This window comes from Eretmochelys imbricata, chromosome 6 (assembly GCF_965152235.1).
Source record: "Eretmochelys imbricata isolate rEreImb1 chromosome 6, rEreImb1.hap1, whole genome shotgun sequence".
In the NCBI taxonomy this organism is placed as follows: domain Eukaryota; kingdom Metazoa; phylum Chordata; order Testudines; family Cheloniidae; genus Eretmochelys; species Eretmochelys imbricata.
In genome coordinates, this window is record NC_135577.1 from 48,758,664 (window position 1) to 48,766,903 (window position 8,240).

Sequence of the window (8,240 nt, forward strand, 5' to 3'; positions counted from 1 at the left end):
TGCCTCACAATGTCAGCACACCCCATTAAAGGATCATGTCTCCTCTACAACATCACCCCATCACATAAATATTTCCCACGCATAGTATTGGTACACCATCACGACGACGCAGAGCACAGTGAAAAGTTTCATCCAGGCTTCACATTGTATTGGAATGTTGAACAGTTCCATCGAAAGGTTGTTATGGCCCTAATCCATATAAAAAAATTTAACAAACTGTCACAAAGTTATGTTACTTTGAAACATCATCATGCCACAACACGCTACAGTGTTCTCAAGTTGCATGGCAATGGCATCATGCTGCAGAGGAAGACACCATGATGAAGCCACATCAATTTATTGTGTGAGGTCAGTATTCCTTTACACTATGACAGTACAATGGAATTACATATGCTATCACGCATACGAGGGCTGTTGCATGATGAAGATGCATCAAAATATGATCATGTCACATCTGTACATCACAACACAGCAGCTCAAAGTTGAAAGGTGGTGTCATTTGATGACTCCAGAATTATTCTGGGATTATGTTTGCAGCTCATAGGATTGCCTGTGTAAAATCAGGACAATCCCTGAAAAGGGAGGCTCAGTGAATGTGCATTATGTTTTAAATTAATTGCATTTACTGAATTTTATCATTATTATTAACATATTGTACTTTGATATAATCTTTTATCCAAAGATCTGAAATGGCATTATAAATAATTAATTGTGCTTCACAGTTTTCCTATTTATTATTCTCATTTTTCAAATGAGGAAACAGGCACAGGGAATTCAATCGCTTTCCCAGAATCACATAGTGAGTTAGTGACAGCGCTAGGATCAGAACGCAGGAGTCCTGGCTTTCCTTCTACTGAAGAAAACACCAGACCAACTAGCATCAGAAATATAAGTGACAGGGTTCAACAAAACACATAGTATATTGGCAAATGTAGGGTCAAAATGACAACGCAAGCTATTGATAATATTTTAACAGAGAAATGAAAAAAGATGTCAAAGTCTAAGTTGAACACTTATCAGAATATCACCACTATGAAATGTCTTAGATGTATGTGTGTCTGGCTGTACAACAGTTTATGCTATGCAGTGTGACATTTCTGTCTGTGAATGGCTAACAGAGTCTCTTTTTCTTAAAGTATGTCTTTGTGATTTTGAAAAACTACATTTGTATTATGGATAGCTAATATTTTACTGGTCAGTGTCATGACAATCAGCCTGTTGGTCATAAGTTATTCATAAGACACAAATGTAAAAGTCACTACTGTGGGTCCACACTCACCAGTCACTGCTGCTAGAATGTTCTTCTATATGCTAATTATGTTAGTAAGGGGAATTAATCTGATTTATTTGAGAAATTCTTAGAGGTGAAAAGCCAGATAAAATTTTTGAATCTGACTTTCAGATGAAGCTAAATGGCATATTGTAATGCATCTAGCAAACAACATTGCAAACCACAGAAAATTAGTAAAAGTGAGAATAAATCCACTCCTGAGTTGGGATATTATTGTAATGTTTAGAACCAGGGAATGTGTTTAGAAGCAGGGTAGGAAATTTCCCACTTTAAATAAACCCCTGCCTCAGATCCCACTTAGTTTGAGTGCGCTCTAGGTCACCAATTTTAATCTGCCCCCAGTTGTGATTGGAAGTTCATTTTTCTTTTCTTAGGCAGTAGTCTTATCTACCTAATGTAATATCTGTTGTATATATTAATATTACACAGGGCCCTATCCTGCTCTCATTGAAGTCAGTGTCAGGGAGCAAATTCAGACTGACTTCTCTGCTACATTTATTGGTCTCAGAGAACATTAAATGGCAGGGGGTGGCTGACTGAGAACAAGTTCAGTTAATAATAATCCTAGGTACCAAAGTAGTACCACACCTTGGTTAAAACATTAAATCAGCATTAAAAAATCTGGTCCTTCCACCTTTCTCTTTGCAGATGATAGGGCCAAAGGAAGTGACAGTGTGTGGAAGCAGTGATGTTTTTAAAAGCTGACAAGGCCTTTAATGTTCTCCTGCTGCACTCCATGGTTACTACCAAGCAGTAGTTTGTTTACTGCTGGACACTAATAGAGATTATTTCCTTCACAAGTCATTTGGAATTAGTCTAGAACAAAGTGTTTTTGAACCTGGTTCAAACAACATTGATGGCAGATCACTGTAAATGACTCAAGGTAAGGTACTTATTATATTCCTAGGATGCTGCTACTTGTTTTGCCACTGTTCTATGGAGAGAAGTCAGTGTAGCTAGCGTAAGCCTACAAGAGGTAAATAACTGTTTGGCCAGTGATCAAGATGCTACAGAATGAAAGCAAATACAAACTCTAGTTGACAAGTTAATACACATAGCGTATCTTTTCTTTTGCATAACTTCTATATAATATATTTGTGAGATATGAGGAGCAACTCTGCTCAATAAAAGGTTCAGAAGTTTGGTTTGGATGAACACCTCTGGAGTATCTGACTCTTGGGTACAAAAATCATATTGGAAGCTCTTAAGAACAGGCTTTTGTGTGATAATTCCTGCTCCTGGTCATGTCAGAAATACCACAAAAACAACCTTTTTTTTCCACAGTATTCTGGTATTTCAGTGTCAGAGGACACCCACAAATGCAGGTGTACAGAAATTAAGGTGAAAGAGAAAATAAATTAGATTTTTATAATCTCAAAATAAGGTTTGATTTGGGTTCCAGTGGATGTTGGGGTGAAAGTTAAATGGAAGTGGGGGGGTTCTCTGTGTTATTTTATCTAAATCTATGCACAAATCCTTGATCTCAGGATCACCTTGCAAAACAGATAGAATCAGCAATGGATTATTATAGCAATGTTGGCTATTTTTACATTTAAAATCAACAAAATGTTTACATCCTACTTACCAATCTGTATCTCATAGTTTTTAGCATCTCTGAGAAGCCTCAAAGATATTATCAGGACAAAAATGGCTTTTCCCAATTTCTACAGGCTAGCTTTTCATTTAAGGCCAAATTCTGATCCTGTTTAGGTTAATGCAGAGTTCTCTGAGGAAGAAATTAGCAAATTTTGTGTTCAGGCAGCTGCTGCATTTGGACATTACCTCTTAAACCTAAGTTTTACATTGGTGATTTTTAGCCAGCACAGCGCATACTGATTTCCCTAGGATTGTTTGATCAACAAGCATTACCTAACAGTGTCAGTGAGCCAAGTAACCTCAGAATGGACTTTAATAAAACCCTTAGGACAATAGCCAAGGCTGAATTGTGCAGCATTGTAATCTTTTTATTGCACATTTAGAACTGAATACAAGAAAGTAAAACATTTCTTGTCCCTGAATTTATTTATGTTATTTTTGTTTTCCTTCACATTGAAGATGACTGATTTGGCAAGACTTTTTGTGGCCTTGTCTTTAATTTGTGTAACAAATGTCTTGGTTCATGAAGGCAATAAACTTTCATTTTCATAAATTCATAGATTCCAAGTCCAGAGGGGAACCTTGTGATCATCTAGTCCTGAGGTTCTCAGACTGTGGTCCATGGACCACCAGTGGCTTGCGAGCTCCATTCAGGTAGTCCATGGATAGTTCCCTCTAAGGTGTGCACCTGGGCAGCCGCACACGAGAGAACGAAGGGCCACCCACCTAATTAGTGGAGCTGCGCAGGTGTGGCCTTGGGGGGAATAGGTGGTAGATGGGAGGCGGCAGTGGGGTGAGAAGAGGGGATTGGGGGGAATTTGGGATGTGCAGAACTGCAGCAGCCAGAGAAAGAGGTGACTTTCCCCAGCTCTAGGGCTGCGGCTGCCGGGGAGAGACAGCCCTCCTTCCCAGCCTCAGCTCTGTGACTACTGTGGTGGGGGAAAGACCCCCTCCTTCCAAACCCCAGCTCAGGGGCTCTGCTGTAGAGGAGAGAGGGCACATCCATCACATTAGAAAGGTAAGATTACGGATATTAAAATATGAGTTGTGTGCTTTTATTTGTAGAACAAAAAAATGTTAATTATTATTAAGGGTTTTTTTATATAGCACTTTCATCCAAAGCGCTTTACAATAGTTAGCTAATGGTACAAACAGCATTTGGAAAGATCATTAAGTGGTCCGCCAAGACCCTCAGCAATTTTCAAGTGGTCCACGAAAAAGAAGTTTGAGGACCACTGATCTAGTCTGACCTCCTATATAACACAGACCCTAGAGCAGTGGTCCCCAAACTGTAGGGTGTGCCTGGTTTGGGGTGTGTGCAGTGGGCTAGCCCACACTGGGGGGAAGGGAGGGAGCACCACCCAGCCCTGCTCTGCCTCTAGCCCAGCTCCAGCCCCAGGCGCAGCTCCACTCCGCCCCCAGACCAGCTTTGCTGTCATTCCCTTTCTGCCCCCAGGTCAGCTCCACCTCTAGCCCCAGCTCCTCCCACATCCCCGCTTCTGCCACCAACTCACCTTCAGCCCAAGCTCCTCTGCTGAGCCACCTGTGCTGTAATGAATGGGGAGTGTGGACAGATTCCATTACTGGTAAGGGGGAGCGTGACAGGAAAAGTTTGGGTACCACTGCCACAGAACTTCTCCAAAATAAATCCTAGAGTATGTCTTTTAGAGAAAAATATCCATTTTTGTCAGTGATGAGGCGTCCACCATGATCTTTGTAAATTGTTCCAATGATTAAGTATCCTCACTGTCAAAAATTTACATCTTATTTCCAGTCTTTTGGTTCATGTTATACCTTTCTCTGCTAGATTGAAGAGCCCATTATCAAATGTATGTTACACATGTAGATGCTGATAGACTGTAACCAAGTCACCCCTTAACCTTCTCTTTGTTAAGCTAATTAGTTTGAGGCTAGCACTATACGACTTGTTTTATTATTTGTTAATCATTCTTTGAACCCTTTCCAATTTGTGAACGTCCTTTTTGAATTATGGGTTCCAGAACTGGACACAGTATTGCAGGAGTAGTTGCACCAGTGCTAAATATAGAAGTAAAATAACCTCTCTTCTCCTACTTGAGATTCCCCTGTTTATTCATCCCAGGATTGCATGAATTCTTTTGGCTATAGTGTCATATTGGGAGCTCCTGTTCAGCTGATTATCCACCGACCTCCAAACCTTTTTCAAAGTCACTGCTTCCCAGGATAGAGCCCCAGTCCTGTTTGCTTGCACCCAGTTTACCAAGCAATCCAGCTCACTCTGAATCAATGACCTTCATTATTTACCATGCCCCCAATTTTTGTGTCATCTGCAAATTTTATCAGTGATGACGTTATATTTTCTTCCAGGTCATTGATAAAAATGTTAACTAGGGTAGGACAAAGAACTAATCCCTTCACGACCCCACTGGAAACACATCCACTTAGTGCTGATTCTCTATTTACAATTACATTTTGAGACCTATCAGTTAGTCACTTATTAATCCATTTAATGTGTCCCGTGTAAATTTTGTATCATTCTAGTTTTTTAACCAAAATGTTGTGCAATACCAACTCAAATTCCTTACAGAAGTTTAAGTAGGTTACATCAACACTATTACCATTATCAACCAAACTTGCAATGTCATCAAAAAAAGATATCAAGTTATTACAGATCTATTTTAATTACAGTGTCCTCCTTTAATTCTTTATTAATTGAGTACAATATCAGCCGCTCCATTATCTTACCTGTGATCAATGTCAGGCTGACAGGCCTGTAATTACGCAGGTCATCCAATTGACTCTTTTTTAAAAACTGTCACAATTTTAGCTTTCTTCCTGTCTTCTGGAACTTTCGCAAAGTTCCAGGACATTGAAAATCAGCATTAACGGTACAGCAAGCTCCTCAAACAACTCTTTTAAAACTCTTGGATGCAAGTTGTCTGGATCTGCTGATTTATAAAGTTTGCATGTGCATAATTTAAAATATAATTTTCTCTTGTCATGAAGTTATTGTCAGTGTTAATCTCAGAGAAAATTGTTATCACTGAAGTTTAAATTCACTGAATTAAATCACTGAATAATAATATTTTAGCATGGAAACACAATCTTAACCTCTTAATGTGCACAGAGATACTCCATCTCTTGCCATCCCCTTTCTTTCATCCTCTGATAGCAAAGTACCTTAGATTTAATCATAAATGCCCAGTTATACCATTATACAGTTTCAGGAGTATCTTACATTTTATAAAAAGAAAAGGAGTACTTGTGGCACCTTAGAGACTAACCAATTTATTTGAGCATAAGCTTATGCTCAAATAAATTGGTTAGTCTCTAAAGTGCCACAAGTACTCCTATTCTTTTTGCGAATACAGACTAACACGGCTGTTACTCTGAAACCTTACATTTTATACTAGATACTACAAATACAAACCCCTGCTATCTTGTAATCACATTATGTTATTTAATACAGTTTGTCCACAGCTCATTTGGATCACTAGCAACCTATTTCTACTGTAGGTTGTAAAGTAGTATAGTAATTCCTGCTGCATGTCACCATACCTTTTTAATGGATACCCACCCCTAAAAAAAGCATAATCTCCCTGTCTCCCATAGCCATATATATTTTTGCATTTATTCTTATGCTTTTCTTAATCCTGCCTAAATCCCAATATGCAGCTGGATGAAAGGATCATGTTTTAGTGTGAATTCAAAACACTTTTGAAGTATTTTGCATTATGCACACCCTGCAACCATCTGTTGTGAAACAAGCTCTTGCTAAGTCATCTCATGTCCAAGAGACAGTTTCACAAAAGGAACTCATTGACCTGGGTGAGGAAATGCAGTTCAGAAACTGTTTGCTACTGATCTGGTCCTGCAACTACTTAAGCTATGATTTCAATAGGACGACATGCATTGATGAGCTGCCAAAATCTTAACTACCGGTACCCTCCTCACCCCACAAGAGGGTCGTGGCCCACCCCCACCACCCAGGGACTCCTGCCCATCCAACCTCCTGTGTTCCTTGATGCCCTCCCAACCCCTGCCCCATCCACCCCCCTCCCCTGTCACCTGACTATCCCCAGAACTGGGCAAGAGAGTCTCGTGGGCCACCGTAGTGGGTGCCCACCCCACCCCTAAGAGCCAGAGGGACCTGCTGGGGGGAGAGTTGGGGAGTCTCGGCAGTACTTACCTGGGGCAGCTCCCAGGAAGCATCTGGCAGGTCCCTCTGGCTCCTAGGGGTGGGGGAGCGTAGCTACAGGGGGAGCAGGGGGAGCGGCTGCTCCCCTCACCAATCACATCAAAAGTGGCGCCTTAGGCACCGACTCCGTGGGTGCTCCAAGGCTGGAGCACCCATGGGGAAAATTTGGTGGGTGCAGAGCATGCACCGGCAGCTCCCCGCCCCGTGCCCAACCCCAGCTCACCTCACCTCTGTGATGCCTCCTCCCCTGAATGCGCCACCCTTCTCTGCTTCTCCGGCCCTGGCTTCCTGCGAATCAGTTGTTCATGCGGGAAGCCAGGGGGCTGAGAAGCAGGCAGCGGCTTCGCGCTCAGGCCCAGGGAGGTGGAGGTGAGCTGGGGCGGGGAGTGGTTCCCCTGCTGCCCCCCCCCGGGTTACTTGCAGCGGCACGGGCGGCCCTCCTCATGCCCCCCCCCCACCCCAGCTCACCTCTGCCTCTGCCTCCCTGGGCCTGAGCACGAAGCGGCACGTTCAGGGACGGAGGCGCAGCAGAGGTGAGCTGGGGCTGGGCGTGGGGCGGGGCGGGGAGCTGCCAGTGGGTGCTCTGCACCCATCAAATTTTCCCTGTGGGTGCTCCAACCCTGGAGCACCCAAGGAGTCGGCACCTAAGGCGCCACTTTTGGCCAGTTGTTAAATTTAGAAGCCCTTTTAAAACCAGTTCTCCCTTGCTGGACAACCAGTTCTAAAAGGGCTTCTAAATTTAACAACCGATTCTAGTGAACCGGTGCGAACCGGCTCCAGCTCACCACTGATGACATGTGTGAGTACATTTACTCAAAGTGTTTAAGTGTTTGCAAGAGTGAATTCAACTCTCCCTAGAATGAGAAGCCCACAACCACAGTGAAATCCTCAAGAGAAATAGCCCGAAGAGAATAGCATTTAAAAACTAAAATCAACCTCTCCCTAATTTTTGTATAAGTGCCAATGTCTGTGACTATTCATTTTGATTAGAAAAAGGTAAGGCACATATTCAGGTCTTAGGCAGCTTTGAGGTAGCATTTTGCATACACTTCACTGAGTAAATGAGAAGTAGAAAGTGTAGAAAAAAACATTAAATCACTTGAAAATTATAATTTAAAAAGTAATAAAAAGTATTTAACTATAGTGACACACTGTATAATGTGCTTTCCATTTTCC